The sequence below is a fragment of the Cervus elaphus genome, chromosome 16, assembly GCF_910594005.1.
Source record: "Cervus elaphus chromosome 16, mCerEla1.1, whole genome shotgun sequence".
Lineage (NCBI taxonomy): Eukaryota > Metazoa > Chordata > Mammalia > Artiodactyla > Cervidae > Cervus > Cervus elaphus.
Genome location: NC_057830.1, coordinates 21,050,812 through 21,068,664, shown reverse-complemented (window position 1 = coordinate 21,068,664; position 17,853 = coordinate 21,050,812). Strand labels below are relative to the sequence as shown.

The 17,853-nt window shown below is 39.0% G+C and overlaps 1 protein-coding gene across 1 annotated transcript in view; it reads left to right on the top strand.

Annotated features, from left to right (window-relative positions):
- The first annotated feature begins 13,587 nt into the window (after positions 1–13,587).
- PLPPR1 (phospholipid phosphatase related 1) overlaps positions 13,588–17,853 on the top strand; it is a 552,374-nt gene continuing 548,108 nt past the window's right edge. Inside the window, exon 1 of the mRNA XM_043927332.1 lies at positions 13,588–13,665. The gene's annotated coding sequence lies outside the window, so the exon portion shown is untranslated. The remainder of the gene's footprint in view (positions 13,666–17,853) is intronic.

Below are 17,853 nucleotides of genomic sequence, written 5' to 3'. Positions count from 1 at the left end.
AAAGAAATTCCACCCAAATGAGAGATATAAATGTTTCAAAAGAACTGAAGTAAATAGAGTATAGAATAAGTAAACAAATGTAGAAGAACTGAAGCAAATGCAGGAGACTATATCTATATATCATCTGGAGGCATGGAAATTTAATAATGCCGTCACAGGCAGAAACCATAAAATTTAAGATAGATTTGGTACATAAAGAGTAAAATGTACTCTGTCAGAAACACCATAAATAAAAATAAAAGACAGATGCATGAATAATGTATTGCTTTTGTAGTCTGTGTTTTCTATTTTTCTATAGTAAGAATGGTACTTGGTGGTCTCTAGAGGACCGGATGGTCATGTGATGACCGAGAGGCAGAATGTGGAGGTTAAGGGGATTTTGGGGCCAGATTGCCTCTGTTCCAATCCCGGGATGCTTCTTGTGTGATACTGGACAACTGAACCTAACCTCTCTGTGTCTCAGTTCCCTGATCTTTGGAATGATAGAATCTACCCTAAAGTTGTAAGGATTAAATGTGTTAATGTATATGCATGGCTTGTAGAATAAGGCCTGTCCTATAGTGAGCACTCTAAGTGATGGCTTTTATTCTCTAAGACCTTTCTGGTTTCAACATCATGCAATTCTATGGAGGACTAGAGAGTGAATAGGAGCTGGGAGCAAACTATTCCTTTCCCAATAGAATAATTTTACTTCAGAAGAGGGTAACAGATCATAACAAATTGTGCTTTTAGCTCAAGGGATAAGAGAAGCCTGTAGTTCCAGGTACGGTCAATGTGGCCCATTGATAGAACAAAAATTAAATTACAGACATAGAAAAAGAAACAGAATAAGAATCAGTATATCCTCCTTATTATCTGCATAAGCAGATCAAATATATAAAATGATAGCATGAATTGTATGGAGGTGGAAGGAAATAGGTGAGGAGCAAGGTTCTCTTTGTTATCACACATGGACACTAAATGCAATTCCAATTTCCCCTAATTTTCTTCTTTAGATGAAAGCTGGAATTCTGGATATAACTGATACAAATGACTCCTTTTCTTAACGTAGTCTTTTATTTCCTGTTTGACTCTGTGGCAGCAATGGTGAGCTGCTTCATTGCTTCTCCATGGTTGCCTGCATGACACACACCGACCAGAGCTGTGATGAAAATAATAGACGTGCTGAGGAGAGCGCCAGTCATTGTAAATCTGCCATGTAGCCACATTGATATCTGCACCAGGGAAAAGTAGCAATTAGCTGAAATACAGCTGTTTTGAAGTTGACTGGGGAAGAATCGTGACCAAAATACATAATGGGTTTAGAGGCTCTCTATTTTTTCTTTTAAAATTATTGTCTTTTTTTTCCCCTTAGTACAAAAACAACATACGATAATTGTAGGAAAAAAAAAGGAGATAGAGACCAGAAAAATATCATAACCTGTAACCCCAACTCCTAATTTTGTAGAGGGTTAAAGAATGAACGGGTTCAAGGAGCAAACTATTCTTTTAAGAGTAGAACTTTTTTTTTCATTTATTTTTATTAGTTGAAGGCTAATTACTTTACAATATTGTAGTGGGTTTTGCCATACATTGACATGAATCAGCCATGGATTTACATTTGTTCCCCATCCTGATCCTCCCTCCCGCCTCCCTCCCCATCCCATCCCTCTGGGTCTTCCCAGTGCACCAGCCCTGAGCACTTGTCTCATGCATCCAACCTGGGCTGGCGATCTGTTTCACCCTTGATAGTATACTTGTTTCAACGCTATTCTCTCAGAACATCCCACCCTCGCCTTCTCCCACAGTCCCAAAGTCTGTTCTGTACATCTGTGTCTCTTTTTCTGTTTTGCATATAGGGTTATTGTTACCATCTTTCTAAATTCCATATATATGTGTTAGTATACTGTATTGATCTTTATCTTTCTGGCTTACTTCACTCTGTATAATGGGCTCCAGTTTCATCCATCTCATTAGAACTGATTCAAATGAATTCTTTTTAATGGCTGAGTAATATTCCATGGCATATATGTACCACAGCTTCCTTATCCATTCATCTGCTGATGGGCATCTAGGTTGCTTCCATGTCCTGGCTATTATAAACAGTGCTGCGATGAACATTGGGGTGCACGTGTCTCTTTCAGATCTGGTTTCCTCAGTGTGTATGCCCAGAAGTGGGATTGCTGGGTCATATGGCAGTTCTATTTCCATTTTTTAAGGAATCTCCACACTGTTTTCCATAGTGGCTGTACGAGTTTGCATTCCCACCAACAGTGTAAGAGGGTTCCCTTTTCTCCACACCCTCTCCAGCATTTATTGCTTGTAGACTTTTGGATAGCAGCCATCCTGACTGGCGTGTAATGGTACCTCATTGTGGTTTTGATTTGCATTTCTCTCATACTGAGTGATGTTGAGCATCTTTTCATGTGTTTGTTAGCCATCCGTATGTCTTCTTTGGAGAAATGTCTGTTTAGTTCTTTGGCCCATTTTTTGATTGGGTCATTTATTTTTCTGGAATTGAGCTGCAGGAGTTGCTTGTATTTTTTTGAGATTAATCCTTTGTTGCTTCATTTGCTATTATTTTCTCCCATTCTGAAGGCTGTCTTTTCACCTTGCTTATAGTTTCCTTTGTAGTGCAAAAGCTTTTAAGTTTCATTCGGTCTCATTTGTTTATTTTTGCTTTTATTTCCAATATTCTAGGAGGTGGGTCATAGAGGATCCTGCTGTGATTTATGTCGGAGAGTGTTTTGCCTATGTTCTCCTCTAGGAGTTTTATAGTTTCTGTTCTTACATTTAGATCTTTAATCCATTTTGAGTTTATTTTTGTGTATGGTGTTAGAAAGTGTTCTAGTTTCATTCTTTTACAGGTCATTGACCAGTTTTCCCAGCACCACTTGTTAAAGAGGTTGTCTTTTTTCCACTGTATATCCTTGCCTCCTTTGTAGAAGATAAGGTGTCCATAGGTACGTGTTTTATCTCTGGGCTTTCTATTCTGTTTCTATTCTATTCTGTTAGGGTTTTCTATGTAGAGGATCATGTCATCTGCAAACAGAGTTTTACTTCTTTTCCCATCTGGATTCCCTTTATTTCCTTTTCTGCTCTGATTGCTGTGGCCAACACTTCCAAAGCTATGTTGAATAGTAGTGGTGAGAGTGGGCACCCTTGTCAAGAGGAGAACATTTTGGTGTATATCCTTCTAATCTTTTACTTCATCTTTTTGCAAAAATGTAGTTAAATGATGTTTGATGTCTTATACTTCTTTTTCACTTAATATTTTACAAATATATAAAATATTGTAAAACATTTATGAGCCAATTTTAATAGCTACATAAAATTCTGTTAAAAATTTATCATAAGTATCATACTTTATTTTACCTATTTTTTGATTTTGGACACTTAGATTACCTCTGTCCTGTGACTATTGTTGTATAGAAATCTTTGGGCATGTGAGTTATTTCCTTAGCCTAAATTATTAGAAATTAAATTTCTAGTTTAAAGTTTGTAGATATTTCAAGGAACTTGATCTTTTGCCAAATTGCTTTGAAGAAAGGTATCATAAATTTATGATTTATATTTATATACCTATAAATATAGGTATATACTTAGGCATAAGAATGCCTAGTTCTCCTTATCTTTGACAGCCCTAGGCATTGCAGCTATTTTTTATCTTTCCATTCTGACTGGATTAGTCTTGTCCTCTCAAAGATTTCTAGTGGTTATGGGAGAACTGATTAAACACATGGAAAAAAATGAACTTCAAGGCCTACTTCACACTATAAACAAAATTAAGAATCAATCATTGACATATTTAAGTGGTAAATTATAAAGTTTCTAGACGAAAACATAGGAGGATATCTTTGTAAACTCAGGGAAGACACAGATTTCTTATGAAAATCACTAACTATACATAAAAAATTAATGCGTTGGTGGCTCAGAGGGTAAAGCATCTGTCTACAATGAGGGAGACCCAGGTGCAATCCCTGGGTCGGGAAGATCCCCTGGAGAAGGAAATGGCAACCCACTCTAGTATTATTGCCTGGAAAATTCCATGGACGGAGGAACCTGATAGACTACAGTCCATGGGATCGCAAAGAGTCGGACACGACTTCACTTTCACTTTCATACCTTATTAAAATTATATGTGCTTTCTCATTAAGAGACATTGTGAAGAAAACGAAAACAAAAGCCTGAGATGGAAAAGTGTATTCATCTGTATATGAATATGTATTTGTACATATACAAAAGGATTGTAGCTAAAACATATAAAGAACTTCTATAACTCAATAATAAAAGATCTATCACCCAATTTAAGTGGTATTAAGGACATGAAAAGAGATTCAACATCATTAGTTATTAGGAAAGTGCAAATTTAAATCACAGTGAGAAACCATTTCAAACCCACTGATGTGGCTAAAATTAGGAAGCCTACACCAAATGTTGGCAAAGGTTTGAGGCAATAGAACTGTATTTTGTTTGTGGGTGTAGAAAATGGTATACTCATCCTGGAAAATGGTTTGGCAGTTTCTTAAAATGTTTGAACCTTCACCTTCTCTGAGGTGTGTCATTTCTACTTCTAGGTATTTCCCTGGGGAGAAGTGAAAACATCTATCCTATCTGTCCAAAAAGAAAAAAAAAAGAAAAAGATGTGTATGTGAATGTTCATGGATCATGGAAGCTTATTAATAGAATCTCCAAATTGGAAACAGCCCAAATATCCCTCAACAGGAGAATAGGTAAGCTCATATATTTATACAATGAAATACAGCTAGCAATGACATGGAAAAATCTTAGAAACATTGTATTGAGTGAAAGAATATAGACAGGAAAGAGTTCCCTTATAAGAGTCCATTAATAGGAAATTCAGTGATGGGCAAAACTGACATGTGGTAGAAATCAGAACAGTGGTTGTCAGTGAGGTCCTCCATTAATGATGAAGAGCGGCATGAAAAATTCTTTGGAGTGATGGAAATGTTCTGCATCTTCAGAGGTTTTTTTTATATGGATGTATGTATGCGTTCTCAGCTGATCAGTTGTGTCCGACTCTGCGACCTCATGGACTGAAGGCCCCAGGCTTCTCTGTCCATGGGATTTTCCAGGCAAGAATACTGGAGTGGGTTACAATTTTCTCCTCCAGGGAATCTTTCTGACCCAGGGGTTGAACCCAAGTCTCCTCTGTCTCCTGCATTGGCAGGCAGATTCTTTACCATTGAGCCACCTGGGAAGCCCCACATGGATGTGTACATTTGTCAAAGCTTGTAAAACTGTACCCTTAAAAATCTGTGTTTTTCTCTGTATGTGAATTTTACCTCAATAATAAAATTCATTTTGGGAGGGAGGCTCAAGAGGGAGTATATATATATATATATATACACTTATGACTGATTTGAGTTGTTTTATGGCAGAAACCAGCACAATATTGTAAAGCAATTATCACCAATTAAAAAATAAAAAAAATTCAAAGCCAGAATTAAAAACTGTATGGATATTAGTGATTGCAATCATAAACAACTGAAAATGAATATGCAAAAACTAACAAAACTTTTTGGGGTAATAGGAAATGAGGGATTTTTGTTTTTAAAAGTTCTTTTTATACTTCTGTATTTTTAGTTTTTTAAAGTTTTTTGGTGTCTTTTTTGAATTTGCACCAATACTGTTTCTGTTTTATGTTGCTGTTTTGGCTGCCAGGCATGTGGGATCTTAGCTCCCCAAACAGGGATCAAGCGCACACTGCCTGCACAGGAAGGTGAAGTCTTAATTTCTGGACTGCCAGGGAAGTCCATGTATTTTTATTTTTTAAATGCAAAAATAAAGAAATTTTGTTCAAATGAAAAACAAATACATTTCTGATATTTTAAAGATTTCAATGTAGAAGTATAAAATAATGAAATTTAGGAGCATATATTTATAACCTTGGGTGGGGTGAACTTCCTAAGCAAGACAAGAAACCCAATTTCAATGAAACTGATATGTTAAACTTCAAGAAACCTGAAAATGTTTATGTTTAAACATAGCATAAAAGAAAGCAAAAGATACAAGATGAAAGAGAAACAAATATTTCAACACCTATGATGGGCAAAATTTAACAACCCTAATAAACAATGACCTCCTATAAATGGGTAAAAATAAGGCAAATGACTTAATAGAAAAAAAATAGGTGAAGTATATGCACAGATAATTCACATAAAGAAGAATGCAAATAGCCAGTAAATACATGAAAAGATACTCTGTTTCACTTGCACTCAGGCAAACAAATATTAAACTGCTAGTGCAGTAGAAATGGGAAATTTTGGAAATATTAAGTGTTGGTGAAATTGGAAAATGGGTAGTCAAACTTCACTGGTTGAAATTTGAATTGCTTGAAATTTTTAGGAAAGCATCTGGCCATATCTATCAAGACAAAATACATCAAATCATTTGACCTTGTACTTCCTTTTGATAATCTCTACTATGGAACAAAAGCACAAGTACTTAAGGATATGTGAATAATGATATTTAATGTTGTTTGTAGTAGGAAATAAACAAGCTGGGAACAATCAGAATGAACATTAATGGGAGCCTGGTAGAATAAATTATAATAATCTTTACTAAAACTGTTACACCAAAATTAAAAAGTAAATCAGATTAACATATATCGACCTAGAGGGAGTCCAGTGATATATTATTATGTGAAAAGAGCAAGTTGGAGATGAATGTAGAACATGTTAGTCCATTCCAGATTTTAAAAAAAGAAATGCAAATACAGATATGCACCTTATTGGAGCATAAACGTGTAATACTTCTGCTTTCTACAGTAACTGTCACATTCATTTCTTTTTCAAAGTTCCTCCCTACTGAGTAACAAACATGCTTAGTAATAATATTTAACCAAATTCCATAACTTCTCAGTTTTTACAGTCTCATTTTTGTCCTCAAGAAGCAACCAAATACATGTCTGTATTTGGTTAAAATGTCTGTGCATTTTATCCCATTTTCAACAATCTGATGAGACACTCCTCCTCTCTTCCAGAAGAGTAACAGGGCAGAATGGTTGATGGAAATTTCTCAAGAGGGTGGATGTTTTGGTAAAAATAACTGTTGGGTGAATTCACACAGGGCTTCAAAGGAAGAAAGGGATTGGTTTACCCTATACTGATTCTCATCTCTGTTGAAAAAAGATAGAATTACTAGACTGCTGCTAGTGATGATTCCACTTGCTTTTTCACTGTATCAATTTAACTAGGTTATTTATAGTAGTAAGAAAATATCTTATTGGAAAACTAGTCCCCATGGGTGCATAATATGAAAAAGACTCTTAGGTAGAAAGAATATCTAGTGAAGTAAATTAATAAAACATCTTCCTTTTTAAATTCATATAGAAATTATGACTCCTAACTTCCAAGTCTGTCTGTCCAGTAATAGGGGCATCTTTGTCCATTGGGGGCTCCCAAAGAATGAGAATTGATCTTATTTTGTAAATTTTTTGGTCTTTCTTAGGGCATTTGAACTGTTTTCAAGTGAGTTAGGCCGGGTTTATGAGTGCAGGAAATCAATTACATATGCTTACTTCTTTTCCATCTACTCTACTTTCCTCTGGTTCATATGAGTATCTCTATTCCTTCCTCTACTGTATTAGCAATTGTTTTTGGCTGATTGATTTTTATTTATTTTAGGGAGGAAGAAGTAATTTACTGTATGGAAGGCAGCTACTCTATGCTTACCAAAATGGGATCCATCCCATCCACTTGACCTGTATTCACAGACCCACGCTGGGATATCTTTGTTGACTTTTCTTGGGTCTCTTCTTTTCTTCCTTGTGAGCGTGTGCTCAGTTGTGTTTGACTCTTTGCACCCCCATGGACTGTAGCCCACCAGGCTCCTCTGCCCATGGACTTTTCCAGGAAAGAATACTGGAGTGTGGTGCCATTTCTTCCTCCAGGGGATCTTCCCGACCCAGGGATCGAACCCACATCTCTTCCATCTCCTGCATTGGAAGGCGGATTCTCTACCTAAAGTCTCCTGTATCCTAGGTCTTTGCTTTTATTGCCTTTGTTCACGGTTAAGATTATTTACTCTCCTCTTCTCCTCTTCACACGTCTCAGTGTCACTATTCAAAGTAGCTGAGAGCTTGGGACAGTAGCTGAAGTCTCTACCTGATACTGGCCTGGCCATAATTCTGATTTCTGACAGTGGTTCACAAAGTTGGCAAGCTGCATGATGCTGAGGATTTGCTGCACATAAAATTACATACAGGACATCTCTGTGTGAGCAGTTGCTTTCACTTTAGGCCTGATCCTATTAACACAATGCCCGCTGCTGCTGCCCAAGAGAAAAAACTATTTGAAATGTTTATAAAAAGTCATGATTTATAAAATGCAAATCATAAAGAAAATACATTTAGAGCTGGAAGGGACAAAAGTTGAACCCTCCCGTTTTATAGTTAAGGAAAGGCAAGCTTAAGTGACTTACCTGAGGTTACATAACTAGAAGAACAAGGAGTCTTGGAACTTGCTGTTGGTGAACTATTGTGAAACTGAAAACAGAAACAGTATAGGAAAGCAAATTCAGAAAGCCCATGTTTTTTCCTACTCACTTAACAACCTAGAAGTTTAAGATTGTACTTAGTCACAGTGTTCCATCCATGTGAGCGCCATTCAAAAAAATCCCTTTGTAAAATACTTAGGTCTTTCTTGTGTTAAGATGCTCTAAATCTTTCAAAGGTAGTGTAGATAAGCTCAGTAACATTTCTGTCTTTCTAACACCTTGCCATTGTCATTTAGGGAACAATTGGTAATTTTTAAATGTGCGAAACAGGGATTGCACATTAAATCATTTAGGAGCTTTAAAAAAGCATCAGTGTGGCCGGGTCCCATCCTTAGAGATTGTGATTTGATTGGTCTGGAGGAGGTCGAGGAATGAGTTTTTTTTTTTTTTTTTAATTAAATTAAAAATATTGGAGTATAGTTGACTTACATTGCTGTTAGTTTCGGGTGAAGTGATTCAGTTATACATATGTCCATTCTTTTTCAGATGCTCCATATAGGTTATTACAGAATGCTGAGTAGAGTTCCCTGTGCTATGTAGTAGGTCCTTGTTGATTTTCTATTTTATATATAGTAGTATGTATATGTTAATTCCAAACTCCTAATGTATCCCTTCCCCTACCCATTTCCCTGTTGGTAACCATAAGTTTGTCTTGAAAGCCTGTGAGTCTGTTTATGTTTTGTAAATAACTTTGTTTGTGTCATTGTTTTAGAGTCCACATATAAGTGATATCATATAATATCTGTCTGTCTGATTTACTTCACTTAGTATGATAATCTCTAGGTCCATCCTTGTTGCTGCAAATAGCATTATTTAATTCTTTTTTATCGCCGAGTAATATTTCATTGTATATGTGTACCACATCTTCTTTATCCTAAAATGAGTATTTTTAAACACTCCTAGATTATTCCAATGTACACCCAGGTTTGAAAATGATTACTCTAGAATAGTGATTCGCAAAGTGTGGTCTCTGGCCCAGCAGAGTTTGCCATTGCCTGGAAACTTGTTTGAAATATAAATCCCCAGACCCTTTCCTAAACTTTCTGAATCAGAAACTTTGAGGGTAGGGACTGGCAAGCAGTGTTTTAACAGGCTCCCTAAGTGGTGCTAATGAATGCTAATATTTGAAGAAAAATGCTGGTCTGACATAGGATGGGCAAACTATGTAGCCTGTTTTTGTAAATGAAGTTTTACAGGAACACGGCCACACTCATTCACTTATATATAATACAATGACATAGTTCAGTAGTGACCAAGATTAAATGACCCACAAAGCCTGAAACATTTACTATTTAGCTTTATAAAGAAAAAGTTTGCTGACCCCTGAACTGTGCTTTTCAAATTTTACTGTTCAGATGGGGATCTTGTTAAATTGCAAACTCTAATTCAGTGGGGCTGGGATGTGTGTTCACTCTGCTTGTAAAGGATCTACTCCAAGACTGAAGGCAGGAGAAGGGGGCAACGGAGGATGAGATGGTTGGATGGCATCACTGACTCAATGCAAACTCTAGGAGATAGTGAAGGACAGAGGAGCCTGGAGTGCCATAATCCACCAGGTCACAAAGAATCAGACTCGACTTAGCGACTGAACAACAGCAACTCCAGTAGTTCTTGCAGAGGACATGCTACAGCCTATGAGAACTTTTCAAAACAAACGTAGTTGGGAATGGGGGCAGAGTGGAGTGGAGAGAGCAGTTGTTTATTGGACTTTAGTGACAGGAAGGGCGTGTGACTTACAACAGCTCTTCCACTGACTGTCTTGTCCTTTCCACCCTGAAAGCCACTCTGAGGATCACACAAGTATTAGGGTCACAAGGTGGCAGAGGAAGAACTAGCAGCCAGAGCTAGCACTGCGCTTTGCGCAAAGCAAAGCATTGAACATTTGACCGTCTGATAGGACTCAGGTGTCTTGGTTTGTAGTCTGGTCAGTTTCTGGAACAAAGCAGCATCCAGTGCGCATGCGGAGACTCCTGGGCGCGGGTGAGCGCTCTCGGCCTGTGGGCAATTCCATCCCGACCCTGTGACCCTGCCTCGCTGGGACTCACCTGTATAGTTAAGTTCCGGAGAGGGACACAACCCCAACCCTCACAGGGCCAGGCAGCCTTTGTTAGAAATTGCTTTGTTCGTGGGGTCTCTGAGCACAAACGTGTTATTAAGCTTGTCCTGGTAGCCCCATGACTGTGAGGTGCTGGGGGTGGGAGACGTCTGCTTGACAACGAGGGCAGTGGGAACGAAGGGCCAGGAAAAAGCGCCTCCCAGCCGCAGCCCAACGGCTGACGTGGTGCAGGGCAGCCTGCAGCAGCCATATTTTCCGAGTCTAGTCTGTCACTAAATAATATGGCACAGATGTTGCTGAATATTTTATGATTAACTTGCCCTAGGGGTCTCTAAATGTTTTATAATTTCTGGGTAAATAAAGCAAGCATTGGGGGCCTCCTGCTCTAAGCAGCAGGTTCAATATTGTTATCCTGCCGCAGATAGGAGACGTTCCTCCTTCTCCCAGTCACACTTTGACAAGGCAGTAGCCATAAAGGCTAAAGTTCCTGTGTGAACAGTGAGAACACAGGAAAATAGCATCTAACCAGACAGTGAAGGCTAACTTCAGGACCTTTGTAATGATTCTGTAACTTGATTTTGGACAAAATCTTGAAAACTGAGATTGATGTTTCTTGCTTTTTGGGGTTGAAGCCTTTTGGGATTGACCGATGGAGCAGGAGTGTTTTCTTTATGATGGGGGTGGGTACAGTTGTTGGTTTAAAAGGGACAAATTCATCTCAAGATTAGGTCAGCTCAGTATAAGGAAGCACTTTGAATCTTCTGGTCCTCTGTCCTTAACCCACTTTGGCATCCTAAACAACAGAGGGCGCTCTACTGACAGCAATCTGAGGGATCCATCTCTCCTGGGCGAGGACCAGATGATCTGAGCTGTGCGCCTGGGTCTACACTTCATTTACTTCTTCACATGTGTTCAGTGACGTCATGGTGGAATCCTGGTCCACGGGTCAAGGTAGGGAGCGTGAGGGTGTGGGAGACGGGCTTTAGAGAGTGGAGAGGAAGGGCACTACCCTGTAGAGATGTGTGGCTCAGGGATTTAGGAGACAGAACTTCAGATTCTGGTGCTGATTCTTACTAGCCCCATCTTTGAGCAGTTATGTTTCCTCATTAATAAAATGGTGATAAATACTAACTTATTTGGAATAAGTTTTTGGCACAATGCCTGGCTCATAGGACGTGTTCAGTAAATAATAGCTTTTACAAGAAGCAAGCAAGCAAGCAAACATGTTCTTGGGTTCGGCTAGAGGAAGAGAGGCAGAACATAAGTAGGAAGCCTGCTCATTTACCATGCTGGCATAACTCATTTTAGAACATGTTACACAGACTAAGATTTTATATGTATATATTCCTGTTAACTTATTGATTAAAAACAATCCTTTAAGAGGTGTGGATAAGTTTTGCCTGTTATTTTATATTGGCTTTCCATTTAGTTGGGAGGTGCTGTTTGTTTTTTTTTTTTTTCACATCTAAATGATTTGACAGTGTGAAATTCTAAAATAGAAGTTTGAAATTGTTCTCTCAAATAATCCTATGCTTTTTTAGACAGAAACTTGATATGCCCAAGAATTAAACCAACTTAAAGAAGAAGGGTGCTGTGAACTCTTTGGAGGTGCTTTCCAAACCTCATTCCAGATTTAGGGTCTGAAGATACAAAGGAAATGGCCTTTTCCATATTTCACTTCAAAAGGTAGGAACCTTCTTTGACACAGATGATAGAATTTCAGAGCCAGAAGAGTCCTTGAGCTTCTTATGCTTTAAAAAAAATACGTTGCCTGCCTCCTTCCCTCCCTCCCCCCACCCAATTAAATAATCTCTTAGCAGTGAGGCTAGGTTAGCAGCAGTTTTTACAAGCGTCTCAGGTGATTCTGATGCAACCAGCCATGTGAACCCTTGATCCACACCAGCTGATTTTACTGATGAACTAAGTACTTTTTGCTGGTAGGGAGAAGGCCATCTTTTGCTGAAGGCCATCTTTCCTATGGCCTTCAAAATTCTGTTAACCTATTGATGAAAAATAATCCTTTATAAGGTATGGATAAGTTTTGCCTGTTATTTCGTATTGGCTTTCCATTTATTTGGGAGGTGCTGTTTTTTTTTCCCCACATCTAAATGATTTGACAGTGTTAAATTCTAAAATAGAAGTTTGGAATTGTTCTCTCAAATAATCCCATGCTTGGGGCTTCCCTGGTGGCTCAGATGGTAAAGCATCTGCCTGCAATGCTGGAGACCTGGGTTCGATCCCTGGGTCAGGAAGATCCCCTGGAGAAGGAAATGGCAACCCACTCCAGTAGTCTTGCCTGAAAAATTCCATGGAGGGAAGAACCTGGTAGGCTACAGTCCATGGGGTCACAAAGAGTCAGACATGACTGAGCGAATTCACTTCTTTCAGAAATCCAACCAGTTAGAAACCGTCAACAACTTGCCCAGCCCCTTTCTGCCATTTCCCTTCAGTTTTCAGGGTGAAGTTCAGGGTCTTCAGCTTAACTTGCAGCTCTTTTCACTATTTGCCTCTTGCTACACCTCTCCCCTCAGCGTTTCTGTTCCCCTACTTCTCCCAGAAGCCCTTTGTCTAGTTGCGCCCAACTGCTTGCCTTTCTGGAATGTGGGGCATGATGCTTCACAGTGCCACACTTCAAGGCATGCTTTCCCTTCTTCCTGCTGGGCTGCCTTTATCTGTTTCCCCATTTTCAAAATGCAGTTCAAGCTGAGATTCCCAAGTAGAGAGAGGCAACCAGGGAGCATTAGCTGTGGCTGCCTGGGTCAAAACACTGTAGATTCATTGAAACACTGGGAAAGACTCTTTCAGAGTCTTTAATTTCAAGCCCAAGTGGTTTCAGGGCTGGATTGGTATTACAGATGTATGAAGGAGGATCAGGTATGAGACCAAAGAAGTTACAGGGCTCTGATGGCTTGGAGAACACATGGCTCATTGAAAGATGACTAAATTCCACTTTTTGAGAAACATGGAGCAATTAGTCCAGGGGTTTTGCTAATTTACAACCCTCGCAATGATCTTATTTTACAGATTTGATTGAGGCTGGATTTTTCCACTGGCCTGGTTGAGAGCTACTATACTTGCCGAGTTCTGAGAGCTTCCTTGATAGGAAAAAGGTAAAGCTTTATTCTGACACATAAACACCCTGGGCCCATTTGCCTACTTCAGGGGTCATTGTCCAACTCAAGGTCTGGAGAGTCCTGGGTATGCTTCGGCTCTTCTCTTTTCTTTGCCAAGAGACTCACTGTTGGAGATAGAGGAAAGTCTTACATATCATGCCATAAGCAGGGGTGGGAAAGAGATAGCAGAAGTAGTAAGCTGTGAAGGGTGTGCTGTGTAGGATAAATAAGGCATCTTAATTGATCAGTAGATAGTGAAGGTTTGGAAAGACTGGGAGATTGAGATGTCCGTTGTTTGTCAAGATAACAACCCCTTGTCCCCTACATTAAAGGCATCTTACAATAGATGGGAGATTTCCTTCTTAGTTCCTGGACACTTGCCATCTCTCTGTCTTGCTTCTGTGTTATGGTGACCCAGAGTGCTTTATGGGATGCAGGCAACTTCCCGGGCCAGTGCTGCTGAATGGCCAAGCGTGTCTTCATTCATGCTTGTGGTCACCAAAGGGATAACTCGGCTTGCAAAGCAGGAAAGTCTGTTTAAGGCAAACCTTCCTCAGTTAATACACTTTCTTACCTTGAAAGTCTTGCTTGCAGAAAGATACATTTTTACAATACAAGTTAAATAATAGGAACTGAGGGACAGTAAATTATTTATCACTTAATAAGAAGAAGGGACAAGTCAGGTTTATTTCAAATAGGAAGCTCTCCAATGATTTGTTGCCCTTCATAGTTAACTTTTACGAAACCATGTTATTTTATTTATATTTGTATATTATTTACACTCTTTTCACTGTTCATTTTAAATACAAAGCTGATCTTGAGATATATAGAAACCTAAGCTATCTTTCAAGATTTATTTCTTTACTTTTGGCTGCATTGGGTCTTTGTGGCTTTGTGCAGGCTTTCTCTAGTTGTGACGAGCAAGGGTGACTCTTCATTGCAGGGTGGGGACTTCTCATTGCGGTGGCTTCTCTTGTTGCGGAGCCTGGGCCCTAGGGTGTGTGAGCTTCAGTAGTTGTGGCACGTGGGCTTAGTTGCTCTGTGGCATGTGGGATCTTCTTGAGCCAGGGTTTGAACCTGTATTCCCTGCACTGGCAGGCAAACTCTTAACCGCTGGTCCACCAGGGAAGCCCCTAAACTGTCTTTAAAGATGAGAAAGTTTGTGTTTATAAAGGCCTTTCTTTCTATTTCCTATTTTATGATTGTCATAATGATAATCAAACAAATATGTTATATGTCATGGCTAAAAGTTTCAGAATTATATTCATAACTTGATAAATTTACATTTAAGCACTGTAGTTATGCCTCTAGTCCCTATGTTACAGTGTCCTTATGTATCTGACTGTCCTCACAGTCCAGTTCGTAGAAAATTCTTAATATTCAAAAGGAACTAATGAGTGGGAAGCATCACATTTGTTCTTTAAAATATGTTAAATAAGAAATGAATCCATTAAAAAATCTGTAAGAAAAGCTATCTCTCATGGTGGTTTCCCTGTTTGTAAAGCTCCCCAAATGTGCAGTTTTTTTTTGGTAATTTAATTTCTGCTGCAGATGTCCATCCAATTTATTTGTGATTTATCATAGATTTTAATTTATAGTGAAAGTGCTGGGCCAGATTTGCAAAGGGATAATTTTTTTCCTAACCTCATCTAGTTTTAATGAATAATTCGCTTCCCCCATTATTATTAATTTATCTTTGGATGTTAATGCTTTTGGACATTACTAGCTTCACAAAGTTCTTCTCCGGCTGTTATGTTGTGAACCTAAGACACCTGGAACCTTCTTGTGCCCATGTAGCTTTATCTTAATTGAAAAATTTTTTTCTAGTTTTAAGGCTAAGTCTGTGTTAAGAATGGAGTTACAGAATCAAAGATTTGAAGAGAAATCTGAGGCAAATAAAGAATGTAGTTTATCTTATTCATAAGTGTTATTTGTATTATACTGGATGATTATCATCTCAGCTCACTATGATTTTCAGAGATAAGGATCTTTCTCATGGTTGTAGATACCACCATTCAGGCTTAGTTTTCCCAAAATAGAACTTCTGAGTCCTTGAACGGGTCGCTTTCCCTTATATGAGTCAGAATATTCTCATGTACATAGTGAAAATGTCATGCTTGCCCAGCCTACTTTAGAAGAAAACTGCATTAGCCCCCTTATTGAGAGAAATGAGCTCTGTGGCTAGGTGGACTGGGGTTAAAGTCTTAACTCTGCTACTTAGTACAGTGTAATTCTGGGAAAGTTACTTAACTTTTCTGAGCCTTAGTTTCCTTATCTAGATAATGGGGAAAATATTAATACCAACCTATGGGGTTGTTATAAAGACAGAATTTGACCATGTATTTTCTGTGCTTAGTGAATGACTGGACATATTGTAAGTTTTCTCTAATTATGGCATTTTTATGGATCTATGGGTATGTATTTGTGAAGATCAAATAAAATATACACAAAAGTGCTTTATAAGTGTTAAGGAGCTATTCAGATGTGCTGACATCGTTAGTTGAGCATTTCAATATTTTTCTGAACCTGGATCTTGAGTCACAAACCTTCACAGAACCTGAATGAAGCAGTCACTAAACCACAAGAAAACTGATCCTTGTCCACTTTCTGTTTCTGGCCCCAGGTAGCACATGGCAGCTATTATACAGTCACTATATCTCAGGTTCTTTGCTTTACTTACTTCATTACTAACCCTTCTAGAAAACCTTCAATGTAGGTTCACATTCTGTTGTTGTTTGGTCGCCAAATTGTGTCTGACTCTTTGCAACCCCATGAACTGCAGCACACCAGGCTTCCCTGTCCTTTTCTATCTCCCAGAGTTTGTTCAAACTCATGTCCTTTGAGTTGGTGATCAGTTTAGTTCAGTCACTCAGTCATGTCCAATTCTTTGCTACCCCATGGACTGCAGCACACCAGGCTTCCCTGTCCATCATCAACTCCTGGAGCCTACTAAAATTCATGTTCATTGTGTCGGTGACGCCATCCAACCATCTCATCCTCTGTCATCCCCCTTTCCTCCTGCCTTCAGTCTTTCCCAGCATCAGGGTCTTTTCCAATAAGTCGGTTCTTCAGATCAGATGGCCAGAGGATTGGAGTTTCAGCGTTAGCATCAGTCCTTCCAATGAATATTCTGGACTGATATCCTTTAGGATGGACTGGTTGGATCTCCTTGCAGTCCAAGGGACTCTCAAGAGTCTTCTCCAGCACCACAGTTTGAAAGCATCAGTTCTCTGGCAGTCAGCCTTCTTTTTGGTCTAACTGTCATATCCTTACATGACTACTGGAAAAACAATAGCTTTGACTATACAGACCTTTGTTGGCAAAGTGATATTTCTGCTTTTTAATACACTGTCTGGGTTTGTCATTGCTTTTCTTCCAAGGAGCAAACATCTTTTAATTTTACGGCTTCAATCACCATCCACAGTGATTTTGGAGCCCAAGAAAATAAAGTCTGTCACTATTTCCACTTTCCCCCCTTCTATTTGCCATGAAGTGAGAAAATAAATATAAGAACTTGTTTAAGGTTTATCTTAAATGGCTGTTAAATTGGGGAAGGAAAACCAAGATCCAAGTTTATCTTGTTTTAAAATACATGTACTTTTCACTCTACCATGTCTCTGGTGGGAGTATAACAGCAGCTGTGAGTCAGACAGATTTATACCTTGTCCTGGATCTGCCACTCACAAGCCCTGTGTCCTCAGGGAACTTGGTTTATTACTCGAGCCTAGGTTTCTTCATCTGTAAAAGGGCAGGAGCTACCCCACGGGAATGTTGTGAGTATTAAATTAGAAGTCATATAGTAAGTGACAGTAAATAATAGCTGTTCATATTTTGTCTTCTGGTGCTTTCCATTTCCCAAGGGGGTGCTGGAGAGCCGCTCCTGCCTCTCCCGGTCAGCAGGGGGCAGTAGAGACCATAAAGGCTAGGACTAAACCAGGGCTGCAGCCTTAAGCAGGCCCCAACTAGGTCCACCTAGCAGTCTTGGCATCTCCGAATCACATGAGGTTAGTGGTCTTCGAGCCTGGTCCTAAAGGAAAAAAGAAGGAAAAAAAGCCCCGTTGATATACTCAATAATAGGCAAAACCACCACAGCAATCTTTGTCCCTAGTGTTTGCAAAAAACTCAGAATAGATGTTTTATTTTTTTTTATTATACATAAAGCCATTCACAATTGGCCTGTGTTAG